Source organism: Cyprinodon tularosa, unplaced genomic scaffold, assembly GCF_016077235.1.
Source record: "Cyprinodon tularosa strain WSP-4 unplaced genomic scaffold, ASM1607723v1 ctg1074, whole genome shotgun sequence".
Taxonomy (NCBI): domain Eukaryota; kingdom Metazoa; phylum Chordata; class Actinopteri; order Cyprinodontiformes; family Cyprinodontidae; genus Cyprinodon; species Cyprinodon tularosa.
The window spans coordinates 206012-225574 of NW_024037865.1; the positions used below are offsets into that span (position 1 = coordinate 206012).

Here is a 19563-nt window from a genome sequence, read left to right on the forward strand (position 1 = left end):
TCTGGAAGAATTTGGGATATGATCAAATTAGCTTTTCACTAATTTTATAGAAATTGGAATGTTTTCAGACCAATTCACAATGCAAATCCATGAGGTGAATAAAACATTATTTGGCCAAATAATGTTTTATTGAGTGATTTGCTTAATCAAGAACCAACAACCTTTAGTTAAATGATTCTTTACCCTCTTTGAAATAGCTAGCAGTGAATAGACATCAGGATTCCACTAAATGACTCTTGGTCATACTTGCTAATGGAAATGTAATGAGTATCAGAGGAACACATGAACACTAATGTTATATCAGTGTTTAAACCCTTAGTGAAATAAAGCTTGTCCAAGCTTCAGCAACAGCTCAACACATATTCCTGTAGCATAGCGTAGCGTGCAGTCTATCCTGTTAGCTTGACTTTACTCATCAGTAAACACATGTTGTTTGTTCTGTCCCTAATCATGCCAGACCTGCAAACCTTTTTCCATGTTCATTTGGAAAGCTTGAGTTTCATCCTCTCTCTGTTTCTCTGTTTCATTGTATCTAAGTCAAATCACTTTGCTTCTTAATTCACCTTATCTCTAATGATTACCATGAATCAGGAGTCACTGCAATGATCAGAGGAATATGTTGATATTAAAAGCATGGAGATGCTGGGGATTAAACCTAGGACATCATACATGCAAAGCATGCGCTCTACCACTGAGCTACATCCCCATGTAATTGTCTGAGAAAATATATCATATACTGTAATTATCGGAAAAGTACACGTTTTCAAGATTTTCTTGCACAGATCTTCCAGTTATCTGTTCTTATGAAAAAATGTAAATTGTGTTTCATTATCACTTGGTTTGTAATTGTTATTGGGTTATTTATTAAAGCCAGCTATTACAAAAAAATGTGACAGCCATGGCCAGATGGCATTGAATTTTGATCTTTGTTTTTTTCTTTGCTTTCCCCCAGTTCATTCTGACATTTGCAGGTTTGTAAAGTCAATAATGTAAAGGGATTCTTAACCCAAAATTACAATTTAAACCTTGAGTGATTGATATAAAAGTGATCAGTTTTGGGTGAATATCACTTCAACATAGGTGACTTTACAATCCTTGCTGAGAGTTGTGTTGGCACATGAAGTAACCATAACATATTCATGTTCCTGCAGGAGCTTTAAAGAAGAACGCCTTAACCAACCAGATCACCAGGAAGGATGTGGAGAGGGCAGTTTCCAAATGGCTGTTTGGATGAAGGGACAGGGGAGGCAATAGACAGGCCAGAAAGGTCCCATGAATCAGGAGTCACTGCAATGATCAGAGGAATATGTTGATATTAAAAACATGGAGATGCTGGGGACTGAACCCAGGACCTCATACATGCAAAGCATGCGCTCTACCACTGAGCTACATCGCCATGTAATTATCTGATAAAATATGTAAAAAAAAAAAAAAAGAGCGCTATCACTATGCTCTACTCTCATAGAGCTATGAGCTACATCCCTCCATGTAAAGCTCCTTGATAAAATGTGTGAACAACAGAGTGCTATCGCTATGTGCTACTTTTTTGTGCTACTGTAGTATGGAATAACACTGAATTGTTATTTGGAATAGCAATGAAACAGAGATCGTTTGACTTTTGCTTAAGTCTGATAGAATAGATGATTCCCCCTTTTCATTAAAGTGAGTCATAAGCAGTGGAGTCAACAGTACACACATTTGTTACTTAAGTAGAAGTATAGATATTGCAGTTTAAAAACACTCTGGACAAAGTATCATCTTGACCTCTTTACTCAAGTAAAAGGGAAAAAGTATCTACTCCAAAAACTACTTAAAGTATAAAAGTATAAAGTAACCTTTAAAAAAAACAGCCAGATGGCTCTGTATGAATTGAAAGCAAAATTTTTCGACTTTTTAAAAAAAATTCTCTGAGATAGGGCCAAGCCTGAGGGAGGTCATGTTGGTCTCCGTCTCCATCTCCCGATACGCTCTCGCCTGTGTTAAACCTTTCAGACATTTCAACATCTTTTTCTGAATCCCACATTGTAGCATGGTATAGACAATGCAAGTTTATATAGTTAGTGCCAGCCATGTTAAAGCATTAAGAAAGTTCTACATATGTACGAAACTATGGGTTCTGTCACAGAAGAATAGAAAACATTCTATTGCATGATAACCAACATCTGTGGTTCTGCTGTTAATTTGCAACATTATTATGTGAGACAGTTTATCTTGCATGGTATCTAAGTCAAATCACATTTGCTTCTTAATTCACCTCATCTCTAATGATTACCATGAATCAGGACTCACTGCAATGATCAGAGGAATATATTGATATTAAAATCATGGAGATGCTGGGGATGGAACCCAGGACATCATACATGCAAAGCATGCGCTCTACCACTGAGCTACATCCCCATGTAATTATCTAATAAAATATGTAAAAAACAGAGTGCTATCACTATGCTCTACTCTTATAGAGGTATGAGTTAGAGTGCTATCGCTATGTGCTACTTTTTTGTGCTACTGTAGTATGGAATAACACTGAATTGTTATTTGGAATAGCAATGAAACAGACATCTCCCTTAATTTACATAATTTCTAATGATTATTATGAATCACGAGTCACTTTAATGATCAGAGAAATGTGTTGATATTAAAAGCATGGAGATGCTGGGGACTGAACCCAGGACCTCATACATGCAAAGAATGCGCTCTACCACTGAGCTACATCCCCTCATGTAGATGGATTCAACGAAATGTGTAAACACTTGAGTGCTAACGCTATGCGCCATTAATACGGTCCACTGGCAAAATCTTATTATGTTGGTTTTCCTGTAGTATGGAATAACACTGACTTGCTATTGGGAATAGCAATGAAACCTCCCTTGTATCGTCCATTGTATCTCTTCGTAGTCGGTAGGATCCAATTTGGGATATGATCAAATTAGCTTTTCACTAATTTTAAAGAAATTGGAAAGTTTTCAGATCAATTCACAATGCAAATCCATGAGGTGAATAAAACATTATTTGGCCAAATAATGTTTTATTGAGTGATTTGCTTAATCAAGAACCAACAACCTTTAGTTAAATGATTCTTTACCCTCTTTGAAATAGCTAGCATAGACATCATACATGCAAAGCATGCGCTCTACCACTGAGCTACATCCCCATGTAATTATCTGATAAAATATGTAAAAAACAGAGCGCTATCACTATGCTCTACTCTTATAGAGGTATGAATTACATCCCTCCATGTAAAGCTCCTTGATAAAATGTGTGAACAACAGAGTGCTATGGCTATGTGCTACTTCTTTGTGCTACTGTAGTATGGAATAACACTGAATTGTTATTTGGAATAGCAATGAAACAGAGATCTCCCTTAATTCACATAATTTCTAAGGATTATTATGAATCAGGAGTCACTGTAATGATCAGAGGAATGTGTTGATATTAAAAGCATGGAGATGCTGGGGACTGAACCCAGGACCTCATACATGCTAAGCATGCGCTCTACCACTGAGCTACATCCCCTCATGTAGATGGATTCAACGAAATGTCTAAACGCTCGAGTGCTAACGCTATGCGCCATTAATATGGTCCACTGGCAAAATCTTATTATGTTGGTTTTCCTGTAGTATGGAATAACACTGACTTGCTATTTGGAATAGCAATGAAACCTCCCTTGTTTCTTCCATTGTATCTCTTCGTAGTCGGTAGGATCCAATCCAAGGGACCAGAAGAATTTTCTCCCTGCTCTGACCTCTACGTATCACACCCAACTGTTTTGTTAAACTCAGTGATACAGAATATTTATCCCAGGTGTCCTTTTTTTTTTTTTTTTTGCTTTTTCAATAAACTATTTATGAGTGTTGTAATTTAATGTTCAGTTCTATTCTACACCCAAAACATGATTAGCCTTCATTTTCTACTCACCCCCATGCTGAACAACACTCTGGAGTACTTTTTTGATATCTCAAATGCATCTGGAGATCTGGGAGGCTTCTTGCTGTCTGCTGACATTCAAATAATGGAGGTCTATGGTGCCCGAGGCAGAAAGGTCCATAAAAGTCCACAAAAAACGTGTCAATATTCCTCCATACTGCTCGTATAATGTATTCCAAATGTCCTGAGTGGGTAGCGTCCATAATTTACTCGAAATAAAGTCATTTAGAATGTTTTTAGAGCCTAAACAGTAGTGTCTAGGATTTCCTAAAAGCGCGTTCACGAGTCTACGGAAACCGCGGCAGACCAAACCAGATGAAAGTGCGCATTCAGCGTCTGCTCTGCCCATAATACAAGCGTAGAAGAAGAAATGTGCTGTTTACCTGTGCAAAGAAAGAAACAACGAAAGAAAAATGTCTGAGGACTTCAGTGTTGAGGAAGAGAATGAGTTCTTTGCCGAGCTGAATTAGCCCTATTGGCTGTACTTTAGAACAATAAATGAAAGAGTGATTCAATCTCTAATCATGGTCAAACAGTTAATTCTGCACATACATGGAATAAATTCATCACAACATCTGTTCAAAATATAAGAGTTTATTAACAAAAATCCTTCAGCTCCAAGTCAAACATATTTCCGGTTAACACTCTCAACTAAGTCTAGTAAAACTCAACTAAACTAACTACTATCTACAAAGAGGAAGGGAAACATGGTTGAAAACCATATTACAGTTTAAGATGGATTTTGTGTTTGAAACCAAAGTTTATCTGGAAGAATTTGAGATATGATCAAATTAGCTTTTAACTAATTTTAAAGAAATTGGAATGTTTTCAGACCAATTCACAATGCAAATCCATGAGGTGAATAAAACATTATTTGGCCAAATAATGTTTTATTGAGTGATTTGCTTAAACAAGAACCAACAACCTTTAGTTAAATGATTCTTTACCCTCTTTGAAATAGCTAGCAATGAATAGACATCAGGATTCCACTAAATGACTCTTGGTCATACTTGCTAATGGAAATGTAATGAGTATCTGAGGAACACATGAACACTAATGTTATATCAGTGTTTAAACCCTTAGTGAAATAAAGCTTGTCCAAGCTTCAGCAACAGCTCAACACATATTCCTGTAGCATAGCGTAGCGTGCAGTCTATTCTGTTAGCTTGACTTTACTCATCATTAAACACATGTTGTTCGTTCTGTCCCAAATCATGCCAGACCTGCAAACCTTTTTCCATGTCCATTTGGAAAGCTTGAGTTTCATCCATTTGCAGCTCTGCAGTCATTGCACAGCAGGGGTTCTTTGTCTCAGTGGTTCATCAGGCAGTCCTTCTCTCCAGACTGGTTCTATAAGTTCTGAAACTCAAGAGAAATGTGTTGCAAAATGTCTGTTTTGCAGCAGTTTGATTCTGAAAGGTTCTGACTTATTCTTGATGGTTCTGGAGATCTGGTTCCCCTGGGGCCCGCATCTCCACTGTGGTGGAGAACCAGCTTAAGCAGACCTCAGCTTCCTGGGCAGGGTAGAGGAGGCAAAGAAGGCAGGAGCAGAAGAGAAAAGAGAGAGAATTCTGTGTGCTCTGTGGTTTTGTCTGTCCTCACACAGAGGGGGCTGGTGGTTGGTCAAACCTCTGTGACTTGCCATGTGACTTGCCTGTTGAGGCCTTGGCTGAAACAGGGTTGTTGCAGAGATTCCCCAGCTGATTTGCAACATTATTATGTGACACAGTTTATCTTAGGCCCCGTCCACACGAAGTCAAAACGAACACGAAACGCTGATATTTTTCAAAACGTTTGTCGTATAGACGGACACGTAAAATAAATGTGAGCGTCCACACGAATGCATGAAAACGCTGCAAAATGTATGCCAGGCCTGTAAGTGGCGCTGTGGTGCCAAAGCAAAAATAAGCGACGAAATGTTGGGCATGCACACTAATATTTATACATGGTTGCCCTGCGGGTCCATTTTCGTGGTTTAGTCAAATTCAGGTGCTGAACTATGTCGTCGATATTGCTCTGTTCTTCCTGGAGATATTCCAGAAGAAGAAGATTCTGTTGTAAGCCCGACAGCAGGGTGAGTAGCATGAGCAGCAAACATTCAACACAGTACGGCGCCATTGTTGTTGTGATACTGTGTCGCGCATGCGTGTTTAGAGGCGACGCTATGACGCATGCGTGTAAAAAAAATGCGGTTAGAACTTAAAGATGGAAACGCGAAAACGGCGTTTCGAAATCTTCCCACTCTGAAGGCTGAATAAAAAAAAAGAACGTTTACAGACCCCCGAAACGCCGGCTTCGTATGGATGAGAGGCTGGTTTGGTGAAAAATTTGTACGTTTAGGCCAGGGTTCGGCTTCGTGTGGACGGGGCCTTACATGGTATCTAATTCAAATCACATTTGCTTCTAAATTCACCTTATCTCTGATGATTGCTATGATTCAGGGCAATGATCAGAGGAATATGTTGATATTAAAATCATGGAGATGCTGGGGATTGAAGCCAGGACATCATACATGCAAAGCATGCGCTCTACCACTGAGCTACATCCCCATGTAATTATTTGATAAAATATGTAAAAAACAGAGCGCTATAACTATGCTCTACTCTTTTAGAGGTATGAGTTAGATCCCTCTATGTAAAGCTCCTTGTTAAAATGTGTGAACAACAGAGTGCTATCGCTATGTGCTACTTTTTTGTGCTACTGTAGTATGAATAACACTAAAGAAGAAGAATTTTCTCCCTGCTCTGACCTCTACGTATCACACCCAACTGTTTTGTTAAACTCAGTGATACAGAATATTTATTCCAGGTGTCCTTTTTTTTTCTTTATTTTTGCTTTTTCAATATACTATTTATGAGTGTTGTATTTTAATGTTCAGTTCTATTCCCAGCCAGCTGGGAATTTTTTACTTCTGATACTTTAAGATGTTTATTGTGATCCCTGAAATGGGGGGGTTAAAATATCTTATTTAATCAGATATTGTTTCGGCTGTTATATACTGTTTATGACACACAGCCCTATTGGCTGTACGTTAGAACAATAAATGAAAGAGTGATTCCAGCTCTAATCATTGTCAAACAGTTAATTCTGCACATACATGGAATAAATTCACCACAACTTCTGTTCAAAATATAAGATTTTATTAACAAAAATCATTCAGCTCCAAGTCAAACATATTTCAGTTTAACACTCTCAACTAAGTGTAGTAAAACTCAACTAAACTAAACTAACTACTATGTGCAAAGAGGAAGGGAAACATGGTTGAAAACCATATTACAATTTAAGATGGATGTTGTGTTTGAAACCAAAGTTTATCTGGAATAATTTGGGATATGATCAAATGAGCTTTTCACTAATTTTAAAGAAATTGGAATGTTTTCAGACCAATTCACAATGCAAATCCATGAGGTGAATAAAACATTATTTGGCCAAATAATGTTTTATTGAGTGATTTGCTTAATCAAGAACCAACAACCTTCAGTTAAATGATTCTTTACCCTCTTTGAAATAGCTAGCAGTGAATAGACATCAGGATTCCACTAAATGACTCTTGGTCATACTTGCTAATGGAAATGTAATGAGTATCTGAGGAACACATGAACACTAATGTTATATCAGTGTTTAAACCCTTAGTGAAATAAAGCTTGTCCAAGCTTCAGCAACAGCTCAACACATATTCCTGTAGCCATAAGCGTTGTTAGACCTATTTAAGGGTGGCTTCAGTCATCCTTTCTTTGGCATTAGCCACCCTATAATTATTTTGCAATTTTAAAAAAAATAATTTTTTTTTCTGTGTTTATTTTTTTCTCATATTTTCCCAAAACAAATGCAGTAAAGCACCGAATAAAAGCCATAAAGAAGACAAGGTAATCTGAACAATCATAGGCGTAACTTCCTTAAGGACTGGTGTGGACATGTCCCCACCAATATTTTGTACACGTATTTTGCTTTCGGTGCTGTGTATGTCTGATTAAAACCCCATTCATGCCGCTCCTCAGAAAGAAAATAAAAAAAGTTCTCCCCGCTGCTCACCGTCCACAAACCCCGACAAAAAACTCAGAAAAAAGAATCTGTTGCCTCTCGCTTTCTCCCCATCACCCCCCTCCGCCCTCTCCCCATAACATTTGAATTGAAGATATCCGCGGGTGACGGGTCGGGTTCGGTAGTCATCCTAACGGGTTCGGGCGGGTGCGGGTTGGTAAAACTCGACCCATGCAGGTCTCTAAGCTACACTACATTCAGTATCGTTGCCATAGAAACAGACAACAGCGCCAATATATCAGAATTATTCTAAAACACACGCAAATAATTTCCCACATAAAAAACAGGACTTTCAGTCCATTACAGTTTTCCATTTTTAGAGGGTTGTTTATTTTGCGTTTATTAAGCAGTGATTGATTAATTTAAACACCTGCTCTGCTGATGGTCTATCGGAGTTGGTGTTTAGTTTGAATATAAAGAACACCTTTTATTTGAAGCTTCTTGTAGCTATAGTGTTTTAATCCTGGCTTTACTTAAAACTTTTTCCTGACTTTGATAGTGTTGCCATTCAGTAGCAAGCACTGCGCCCCTTTTTCTTTTATATGTACACGTACATTTAAGATTTAGCGTGTTATGTTGACAACTCATGAGCAAGCTGCTTTTTGCAATCTATCAGGAAGGTAAGGATAGGATCTTGCAGGTGTGACGTCACTCTGCAGGGGGTCCAAAGATAAAAGATTTAAACAATTTTGGCATTGGAATTTCAGATTTAAGGGAGTTAGAAAGTTCACTTAGTAAAAGTGCAAATAATAAATCTGATTACTTTTAAGCTGGTTGAACATACTGCGACAGACTGGTGACCTGTCCAGGGTGATCCCACCTCTCACCCAGAACGTGGCTAGAGATATGCACCAGCACCTCCTGATCCCACTGAGGGATAAGGTTAAAGAAAATGGATGGTTGAAGATAGTCCGCTCTCCCAGATTCTATCAAATCAGTATTGATACCCTCAGGGGCGGATTTAGGAAATTTGGGGCCCTAGGCAAAGACAGGCAGGGGGCCCCCTGAGAAGAAAACCCATAAAACAGACCCATTCTACAGATAGAGAAATGTTAATAGAATAGACATCCATTATTTGTTCTAGGTTTTGTCCCTCTCTTCCTGTCCCTTTTTCCTCTCTATTTATCAGCGTTCTGATGGCATTTTAGCCAAAGGATTTTTATCAAAAACATCATTAATGTGCACAAATAAGGATTAGTTGTATTAACCATACATGGAAACAGAGTTTTATGGGGCCCCCAGAACTTGGGGCCCTAGGCAACTGCCTAGTATTGCCTAATGGTAAATCCCCCCCTGGATACCCTGCTGGTGGATGTTCTTGACAGAAAGACGGAGTTGCTTAATCATATTCTGCTTAAGGCCCCTAAAGATCTTCTCTGAGTCCTGGTTTAAAAGTAAATTAATTTTAAAAAGTGACCCAAAATTGACTGTCAATAAATGTTCTACAAAATTGATATATTTATTTGATTTCTTTGATTTGTACTGTCTGTTTAGATTTATGTGATATTTTTTGCACAAAATATATAAGTGAATATTGTAACAGTTATGTTTTCAACTGTAAGCATTAAATTGATAAATGTTATTCGCATTTTTTTGGCTTTATCCTTTCCAACAAAAAAAAAAAGGCGTCACGCAGGGACCTCCCTTTCCTTATGAGCCGTTCCCACCAACTTTCAACACAAAGTTACACCCTTGTCTTAGACAACGCCTTAGCAGGTGCACTGAAAAAATTTCGGCGCCCGCTTAGCGCGCGCAATATCTTCTAGGGGCTGAGCCACCCTTGTCTCTTAAACCTAGAGACGCCCCTGCCTGTAGCATAGCGTAGCGTGCAGTCTATTCTGTTAGCTTGACTTTGCTCATCAGTAAACACATGTTGTTCGTTCTGTCCCTAATCATGCCAGACCTGCAAACCTTTTTCCATGTCCATTTGGAAAGCTTGAGTTTCATCCATTTGCAGCTCTGCAGTCATTGCACAGCAGGGGTTCTTTGTCTCAGTGGTTCATCAGGCAGTCCTTCTCTCCAGTCTGGTTCTATAAGTTCTGAAACTCAAGAGTAATGTGTTGCAAAATGTCTGTTTTGCAGCAGTTTGATTCTGAAAGGTTCTGACTTATTCTTGATGGTTCTGGAGATCTGGTTCCCCTGGGGCCCGCATCTCCACTGTGGTGGAGAACCAGCTTAAGCAGACCTCAGCTTCCTGGGCAGGGTAGAGGAGGCAAAGAAGGCAGGAGCAGAAGAGAAAAGAGAGAGAATTCTGTGTGCTCTGTGGTTTTGTCTGTCCTCACACAGAGGGGGCTGGTGGTTGGTCAAACCTCTGTGACTTGCCATGTGACTTGCCTGTGGAGGCCTTGGCTGAAACAGGGTTGTTGCAGAGATTCCCCAGCTGATTCCACATCATCATGTCAAGATGAAATATGGACACTGGTTCCCAATATCCAAAAAGTATGATCATGGCATATGGCACAACATGAGTGAAAATGACTTTTGCTTAAGTCTGACACAGAATAGACGATTCCCCCTTTTCATTAAAATGAGTCATAAGCAGTGGTGTCAACAGTACACACATTTGTTACTTAAGTAGAAGTATAGATACTGCAGTTTAAAAACACTCTGGTAAAAATTGAAGTATCATCTTGACCTGTTTACTCAAGTAAAAGTGAAAAAGTATCTACTCCAAAAACTACTTAAAGTATAAAAGTATAAAGTAACCTTTAAAAAAACAGCCAGATGGCACTGTATGAATTGAAAGCAAAATTTTTCGACTATTTAAAAAAATTCTTTGAGATAGGGCCAAGGATGAGGGAGGTCATGTTGGTCTCCTTCTCTATCTCCCAATACGCTCTCGCCTGTGTCCAACCTTTCAGACATTTCAACATCTTTTTCTGAATCCCACATTGTAGCATGGTATAGACAAGGCAAGTTTATATTGTTAGTGCCAGCCATGTTAAAGCATTGAGAAAGTTCTACATATGTAAGAAACTATGGGTTCTGTCATTTGCACAGAAGAATAGAAAACATTTTATTGCATGATAACCAACATCTGTGGTTCTGCTGTTAATTTGCAACATTATTATGTGACACAGTTTATCTTACATGTTATCTAAGTCAAATTACATTTGCTTCTTAATTCACCTCATCTCTAATGATTACCATGAATCAGGAGTCACTGCAATGATCAGAGGAATATGTTGATATTAAAATCATGGAGATGCTGGGGATTGAACCCAGGACATCATACATGCAAAGCATGCACTCTACCACTGAGCTACATCCCCATGTAATTATCTGATAAAATATGTAAAAAACAGAGCGCTATCACTATGCTCTACTCTTATAGAGGTATGAGTTAGATCCCTCCATGTAAAGTTCCTTGATAAAATGTGTGAACAACAGAGTGCTATCGCTATGTGCTACTGTAATATGGAATAACACTGAATTGTTATTTGGAATAGCAATGAAACAGAGATCTCCCTTAATTCACATAATTTCTAATGATTATTATGAATCAGGAGTCACTGTAATGATCAGAGGAATGTGTTGATATTAAAAGCATGGAGATGCTGGGGACTGAACCCAGGACCTCATACATGCTAAGCATGCGCTCTACCACTGAGCTACATCCCCTCATGTAGATGGTTTCAACGAAATGTGTAAACGCTCGAGTGCTAACGCTATGCACCATTAATATGGTCCACTGGCAAAATCTTATTATGTTGGTTTTCCAGTAGTATGGAATAACATTAGCTTGCTATTGGGAATAGCAATGAAACCTCCCTTGTATCTTCCATTGTACAGGTGCTGGTCATAAAATTAGAATATCATGAAAAAGTAGATTGATTTCAGTAATTCCATTTAAAAAGTGAAACTTGTATATTATATTCATACATTACATACAAACTCATATATTTCAGATGTTTATTTTGTTTAATTTTGATGATTACAAATGACAACAAATGAAAATCTCAAATTCATCATATCAGAAAATTAGAATATTGTGAAAAGGTTCAAAATTGATGGCCCCTGGTGCCACACTCTAATCAGCTAATTAACTCAAACCACCTGCAAAAGCCTTTAAATGGTCTTTCAGTCTAGTTCTATAGGCTACACAATCATGGGGAAGACTGCTGACTTGACAGTTGTCCAAAAGACGACCATCGACACCTTGCACAAGGAGGGCAAGACACAAAAGGTCATCGCTAAAGAGGCTGGCTGTTCACAGAGCTCAGTGTCCAAGCACATTAATAGAGAGGCGAAGGGAAGGAAAAGATGTGGTCGAAAAAAGTGTACAAGCAAGAGAGATAACCGCACCCTGGAGAGGATTGTGAAACAAAACCCATTCAAAAATGTGGGGGAGATTCACAAAGAGTGGACTGCAGCTGGAGTGAGTGCTTCAAGAACCACCACACACAGACGTATGAAAGACATGGGTTTCTGCTGTCGCATTCCTTGTGTCAAGCCACTCTTGAACCACAGACAGCGTCAGAAGCGTCTTGCCTGGGCTAAAGAGAAACAGGACTGGACTGCTGGTGAGTGGTCCAAAGTCATGTTCTCTGATGAAAGTAAATTTTGCATTTCCTTTGGAAATCAAGGTCCCAGAGTCTGGAGGAAAAGAAGAGAGGCACTTCATCCACGTTGCTTGAAGTCCAGTGTAAAGTTTCCACAGTCAGTGATGGTTTGGGGTGCCATGTCATCTGCTGGTGTTGGTCCATTGTGTTTTCTGAGGTCCAGGGTCAATGCAGCCACATACCAGGAAGTTTTAGAGCACTTCATGCTTCCTGTAGAGCGCCAACTTTTTGGAGATGCAGATTTCATTTTCCAACAGGACTTGGCACCTGCACACAGTGCCAAAGCTACCAGTACCTGGTTGAAGGACCATGGTATCCCTGTTCTTAATTGGCCAGCAAACTCTCCTGACCTTAACCCCATAGAAAATCTATGGGGTATTGTGAAGAAGAAGATGCAATACGCCAGACCCAACAATTCAGAAGAGCTAAAAGCCACTATTAGAGCAACCTGGGCTATCATAACACCTGAGCAGTGCCACAGACTGATCGACTCCATGCCACGCCGCATTGCTGCAGTAATACAGGCCAAAGGAGGCCCAACTAAATACTGAGTGCTGTACATGCTCATACTTTTCATGTTCATACTTTTCAGTTGGCCAATATTTCTATAAATCCTTTGTTTTTATTGGTCTTCAGTAATATTCTAATTTTCTGATATGATGAATTTGAGATTTTCATTTGTTGTCATTTGTAATCATCAAAATTAAACAAAATAAACATCTGAAATATATGAGTTTGTATGTAATGTATGAATATAATATACAAGTTTCACTTTTTAAATGGAATTACTGAAATCAATCTACTTTTTCATGATATTCTAATTTTATGACCAGCACCTGTATCTTTTCGTAGTCGGTAGGATCCAATCCAAGTGACCAGAAGAATTTTCTCCCTGCTCTGACCTCTACGTATCACACCCAACTGTTTTGTTAAACTCAGTGATACAGAATATTTATTCCAGGTGTCCTTTTTTTTTTTGCTTTTTCAATATACTATTTATGAGTGTTGTAATTTAATGTTCAGTTCTATTCCCAGCCAGCTGGGATTTTATACTTCTGATACTTTAAGATGTTTATTGCGATCCCTGAAAGGGGGGGGTAAAATATTTTATTTAATCAGATATTGTTTCGGCTTTTATATACTGTTTATGACACACAGCCCTATTGGCTGTGTTGATCTAGTTTGGAATCCTGTCTCTACCAGAGGCTCTGGATGAGCTAACCTGCCGAGCCTGCCCTCGTGAGCCAAACCTGAAGACTCCTCTGTGGATTCCCCTGCAGCTCTTGGCTAAGAGCTGGTAACTCAAATCAAGGTCTGCCCTCAAAGTCAGAAGTAAGACGCTGAAGCAGTTATTGGACTCTCCTGAACAAACAGTCTCTGGACCCAACAGTTCTCTCTCTCAAAGTGAAACCCGGACTCCTTTAAGGTATTCTTCTGAAATATCAAAGACTCATTACTCATCAGTTCATTTGCTAACTGAACTATCATCTCTGCAGACTCCAGTGAACCTGCCCCCTGACCAGTTCCTGCTCAATATACATGTGCTTGTGAAACAATAAACTCTGTTAAACTTTTCATCCAGCCTCCTTGTGTGTTCTACATATTGGGCTAGCTCTGATACCCATCATGACAGAACACTGCGGCCAAACACTAAGCCCAGCGGGTCACCTCCGTCAGAGGCTTGAGGAGCAAGATGCTCAGATCCAAGGACATGCTCAAACCCTCCTTGAGTTACATACTAAGATTGAATGTCAAAATCAAATGCTTCAAACGTATGCTGGCTACATGGGCAGTGCTAACGCTGCATCGGCGGCACGTCTGTTTCCGGATCCACTTCCGCCTCTAAGGTCACCAGTAGTGACGTCATCTCCTGAATTCCGCCCCTGTCTCCCTGAAAAATTCTCAGGTAACCAGAAGGATTGTAAGGGATTTTTGTTTTAATATCGTCTAATTTTTGAGAACTCTCCAGGCAGTTTCCCTACAGATAAGAAGATGATAACTTTTATTTTGTCCCAACTAACTGGACGAGCCCTAGAGTGGGCGGAGGCAAGGTTCAATTCCGAGGACAGTTTCAGATGTACATTTTCTGATTTTGTTTCTGAATTTTCCCAGGTATTCAATCAGGACTCTGATCAAACAATTGACTCTCGAGCTCTGCTGAATTTAAAGCAGGGAAATTCCACGGTGGCGGAGTTTTCCATCGACTTCCGGGTCAAAGCCGCAGCTTCCGGATGGAACGAATGTGCTCTCAAAAGTGCATATTTTAAGGCACTGAATGACAATATCAAGGATGAACTTGCTACTCTCGACGAACCAGCTAGTCTGGAGGAATTAATACGCCTAACTATTAGGTTGGACAACAGACTTCGTGCTAGAAACAGCTCAAGACAAAAGAATCTAAATTTTTCAGTGTCAGCCCCTGCATTGAATATTTTTTCTGTTTTTTCTGGCTCCACAGAACCCGTTTCCAAGCCAAGGTCTAAAACCCAGACTCTCTCTATGCCTGTCCAGGTCTCTCACTCTGATGGAACAGAAGCCGAACCCATGCAGGTTGGACACACAAGGCTAACCCCTGAGGAAAGACTACGACGTTTCAGGGGCAAATTGTGCATATACTGTGGTGAGACTGGCCACTTCATTGCTTCATGCCCTGCTAAGTCAAAAGCCGGGGCCCGTCAGAGGAACTGAGGAGTCTGACGGGCCATTTGAAAACTGAAAAGTCTCCTCATTTGATGCTTCCAGCCACTCTGTTTTTCTCTAACCAGAATCTCACATTGTCAGCTTTTATTGACTCTGGATGTGAGCGTAATCTTATAGACCCTAACCTGGTTCTGCAGCTACAGATTGAAACGGTCCCGCTAGCCAAGCCACTCAGTGTCTCTTTATTGATGGAAAAAGACTCCATCAAGACTCCATCAAACACAACCCCTAGAGCTGTTGATCTCCGGAAATCATCGTGAGACTTTAACATTTTTTGTTCTTCCTTCTACATGTTCTCCCTTGGTGCTTGGTTTTGAGTGGCTGGAACGACATAATCCCCATATCAACTGGGCTGAACGCCACATTGAGTCGTGGTCGACCTCCTGCCATGAAACATGTCTTCGTTCTGCAGCTCCTGCTGTGCAGTCTCCTAGAGGTAGGGGGGAGATGGACTCTCCTGACCTTACTTCTGTCCCTTCCGAGTATCATGATCTGGCTCCTGTCTTCAGTAAGGTCAGTGCTACGTCTCTTCCACCCCACAGACCATATGACCGTGCGATTGAACTATTACCTGGTGCTCCCCTGCCCAGCAGTAGACTTTATAACATTTCCAAGCCTGAACGTGAAACCATGGAGAAATACATAAATGAGTCTTTAGCTGCTGGGATAATCCGTCCATCCTCTTCTCTCTTGGGTGCTGGTTTCTTTTTTGTGTTCAAGAAAGATGGTTCCTTAAGACCTTGTATAGACTACAGAGGCCTTAACCAAATAACTGTCAAAAATAAATACCCACTTCCGTTACTAGCATCAGCCTTTGAACCAGTTCAGGGGGCTACTGTCTTCACCAAGCTCGATTTAAGAAACGCATATCACCTTCTCAGGATAAGAGAAGGTGACGAATGGAAGACAGCCTTTAAAACCCCTTTGGGCCAGTTTGAGTATCTGGTTATGACTTTTGGTCTCACAAATGCTGCTGCATGTTTTCAAGCGCTCGTCAACGATGTCCTCAGAGACTTTCTGAATATTTTTGTATTTGTATACATTGACGACATTTTGATCTACTCCAAGAACCATTCTGAGCATAAGAAACATGTCCGCCTGGTCCTTCAAAGATTGTTGGAGAACAAACTTTTTGTAAAGGCTGAAAAATGCGAGTTTCACCAACCTTCTCTCACCTTTTTAGGGTTTGTGCTCGAGGGCGGGCAGGTTAAGCCATCCAAAGAAAAGATAAAGGCAGTGTTGGACTGGCCGACACCTGAGAACCAAAAACAGCTGCAGAGATTCCTGGGTTTCGCTAACTTCTACCGACGTTTCATCAGGAATTACAGTCAGACAGCTCTACCTCTCACTACTCTAACATCAGTCAAAAAGACCTTTCAATGGACTCCAGAAGCACAAGATGCTTTTGATAAATTCAAGACCCTGTTTTCCAGAGCTCCTGTGTTAATCCAGCCAGATCCTTCTAAACAATTCATCCTCGAAGTGGACGCCTCTGACTCTGGTGTTGGTGCTGTGTTATCCCAACAACTCGACTCTGATCAAAGGATTCACCCCTGTGCATTTTTCTCCCATAGACTCTCCCCGGCTGAACAAAACTACGATGTAGGGGACCGAGAACTTCTGGCCATCAAACTCGCATTGGAGGAGTGGAGACACTGGCTCGAGGGGGCTGAACACCCAGTTCTGGTGTGGACTGATCACAAGAACCTAGCTTATATCCAGTCCGCCAAACAGGCTAACCCACGTCAGTCAAGATGGTCTTTGTTTTTCTCTCGGTTCAACCTCATTATTTCTTACAGACCTGGCTCCAAGAACATCAAGCCCGATTCTCTCTCTCGTCTATACTCTGCTGATCAATCCGAGACGCCTGAACCTGTACTTCCTGCCTCCTGTACTGTTGGAGTGGTTTCCTGGGAGATCTCCGATCTCATAAACTCTGCCCTAGCTTCAGAACCTGACCCAGGTAACGGTCCTCCTAACAGAACCTATGTCCCTTCTTCTGTCAGATCCCGTTTGATCCAGTGGATGCACACAGCCAAGTTTTCTAAGCTCTAATCTAACGTGGCTACACGTTAGAACAATAAATGAAAGAGTGATTCGAGCTCTAATCATTGTCAAACAGTAAATTCTGCACATACATGGAATAAATTCATCACAACTTCTGTTCAAAATATAAGAGTTTATTAACAAAAATCATTCAGCTGTAATGTATTGAGTATCTGAGGAACACATGAACACTAATGTTATATCAGTGTTAAATCCTTAGTGAAATAAAGCTTGTCCAAGCTTCAGCAACAGCTCAACACATATTCCTGTAGCATAGCGTAGCGTGCAGTCTATTCTGTTAGCTTGACTTTGCTCATCATTAAACACATGTTGTTTGTTCTGTCCCTAATCATGCCAGACCTGCAAACCTTTTTCCATGTCCATTTGGAAAGCTTGAGTTTGATCCATTTGCAGCTCTACAGTCATTGCACAGCAGGGGTTCTTTGTCTCAGTGGTTCATCAGGCAGTCCTTCTCTCCAGTCTGGTTCTATAAGTTCTGAAACTCAAGAGAAATGTGTTTTGCAGCAGTTTGGTTCTGAAAGGTTCTGACATATCCTTGATGGTTCTGGAGATCTGGTTCCCCTGAGGCCCGCACAGTGTGCGAAATACCTGTCAGTATTTGGGGGGGTCCCCATCTCCCGATTGTTGCGCAATACCGATCAAAATTTTCTCGATATGCAGTAGGCCTATAACATTACAGTGTCAAAGTTGAAGTCAGCTTTAATGTAAATTCATCAGATTCACCAGACATACAAGGACTGGAGAGGACGTTTCTCATTCATCAACAGTAAAACAGATAAAGTGCACAGGCACAACAGATAAAATCAATTCCTAATACTAAAATTTAAACATTCAATTTCACAATAAAATATAATAATATTTAAAATATAATAATATGTACAATAATATAAAATAAACAATACTTATGCTAGTGCAAAAAGGCAGATGGCAATGGCAGCAGAAAAAATATTATTATTATTACCAATTATGTAAGATATATTTGTAACAGTTACAGTGCAAAAGAACAGTAAATAAATATAGTAATAATAGTAGTGCAGGAGAAAGTTTGTCCGGAGGGAGGTGGGGTCAGCTTCCTGACAGCCTGGAGGATGAAGCTTTTTGTGAATCTGGTGGAGTGGGCAAGAGCCTGAACAGACAGTCAGTCTATGACAACACACACACGCACAAAGACTCTCTCTCTGTCTCTCTCTCTGTCTCTATCTTTCTCTCTGTCTGTCTCTCTCACTCTCTCTGTCTTTCTCTCTGTCTGTCTCTCTGTCTGTCTCTCTGTCACTCTCTCTGTCTCTCTGTCTTTCTCTCTGTCTGTCTCTCTGTCACTCTCTCTGTCTCTCTCTCTGTCTGTCTCTGTCATTCTCTCTGTCTCTCTGTCTCTCTCTTTGTCTGTCTCTCTGTCTCTCTGTCTGTCTGTCTCTCTGTCTCTCTCTTTGTCTGTCTCTCTCTCCCTTTCACACACACACGCTTGCACGCACATATACAATCACTCTCCAACTCCAAGGCTAGGCTGCTTCACTAAGACCACAACCAAACACAAGGCCTACATACAGGACAATTTATAAAATAGCCTCTTACCTTAAGTCAGAACCAAACTAAATATGCCTCGGCTTGACTTCTCGTGGTTGCAGTCCTGGTTTCCAGGAAGCAGAGAGACGATGTCCTGCTTTAATGCAGTTTATGATGTATGGAACTGGGTCAAATTTGTCCAGAGGAGGTCTGTTGAGGTCCACAAACAGGAGTGAAGACCTGCTGTCTTCGCGCAACCTGTTCTGCATCTCGTTACCGGGTTATTAAGTGCGGAAAAGCACATGGCTAATTTGCATAAGCGAACAGGATTGGCTGGCTCCACTTGGCAAAAAAAAAAAACATATTTGTGAATAAATGTTTTACATTTTAAATATTGGACATGTTGAGCTTAAAAATATTTTTGTTACCGTTGGTGACAAAAAATTTTTTATTTTTAATATTTTGACACAATTTAAGACCCCCTTTAAATTTAACTTTTGAGGCTTTCAGGGGGTCTCATGGGTTAATCGGGGGGGTCGAGCCCCCCCGGACCCCCCCGTATTTCGCACTCTGGGCCCGCATCTCCACTGTGGAGAGGTGGCGAAACGTCTTCAAATCTTGGAAACCAAGTCCCGTGGATTTTTTTTTTTTTTTAACTTTTATGGAATGACTATGACCTGGATGACTGGGAATCTTCATCAGCAATATCTTATGTTACATCTTTAAAATGTGTAAAAACCAAAAGTGCTGTTAATTGTTTTTCTTTTTG

General features: G+C 40.2%; 8 non-coding genes across 8 annotated transcripts; all 8 read right to left on the reverse strand.

Annotated features, from left to right (window-relative positions):
- Positions 1–634: 634 nt before the first annotated feature.
- On the reverse strand, positions 635–706 carry trnaa-ugc. The gene has a single exon. It is a non-coding gene; the product is annotated as a tRNA-Ala (tRNA).
- A 618-nt stretch (positions 707–1324) lies between these two features.
- Positions 1325–1396, reverse strand: trnaa-ugc. The gene has a single exon. It is a non-coding gene; the product is annotated as a tRNA-Ala (tRNA).
- A 929-nt stretch (positions 1397–2325) lies between these two features.
- trnaa-ugc lies at positions 2326–2397 on the reverse strand. The gene has a single exon. It is a non-coding gene; the product is annotated as a tRNA-Ala (tRNA).
- A 247-nt stretch (positions 2398–2644) lies between these two features.
- On the reverse strand, positions 2645–2716 carry trnaa-ugc. Its single transcript has one exon. It is a non-coding gene; the product is annotated as a tRNA-Ala (tRNA).
- A 725-nt stretch (positions 2717–3441) lies between these two features.
- On the reverse strand, positions 3442–3513 carry trnaa-agc. The gene has a single exon. It is a non-coding gene; the product is annotated as a tRNA-Ala (tRNA).
- A 2888-nt stretch (positions 3514–6401) lies between these two features.
- Positions 6402–6473, reverse strand: trnaa-ugc. The gene has a single exon. It is a non-coding gene; the product is annotated as a tRNA-Ala (tRNA).
- Positions 6474–11165: 4692 nt separating this feature from the next.
- On the reverse strand, positions 11166–11237 carry trnaa-ugc. Its single transcript has one exon. It is a non-coding gene; the product is annotated as a tRNA-Ala (tRNA).
- Positions 11238–11514: 277 nt separating this feature from the next.
- On the reverse strand, positions 11515–11586 carry trnaa-agc. Its single transcript has one exon. It is a non-coding gene; the product is annotated as a tRNA-Ala (tRNA).
- Positions 11587–19563: the final 7977 nt, after the last annotated feature.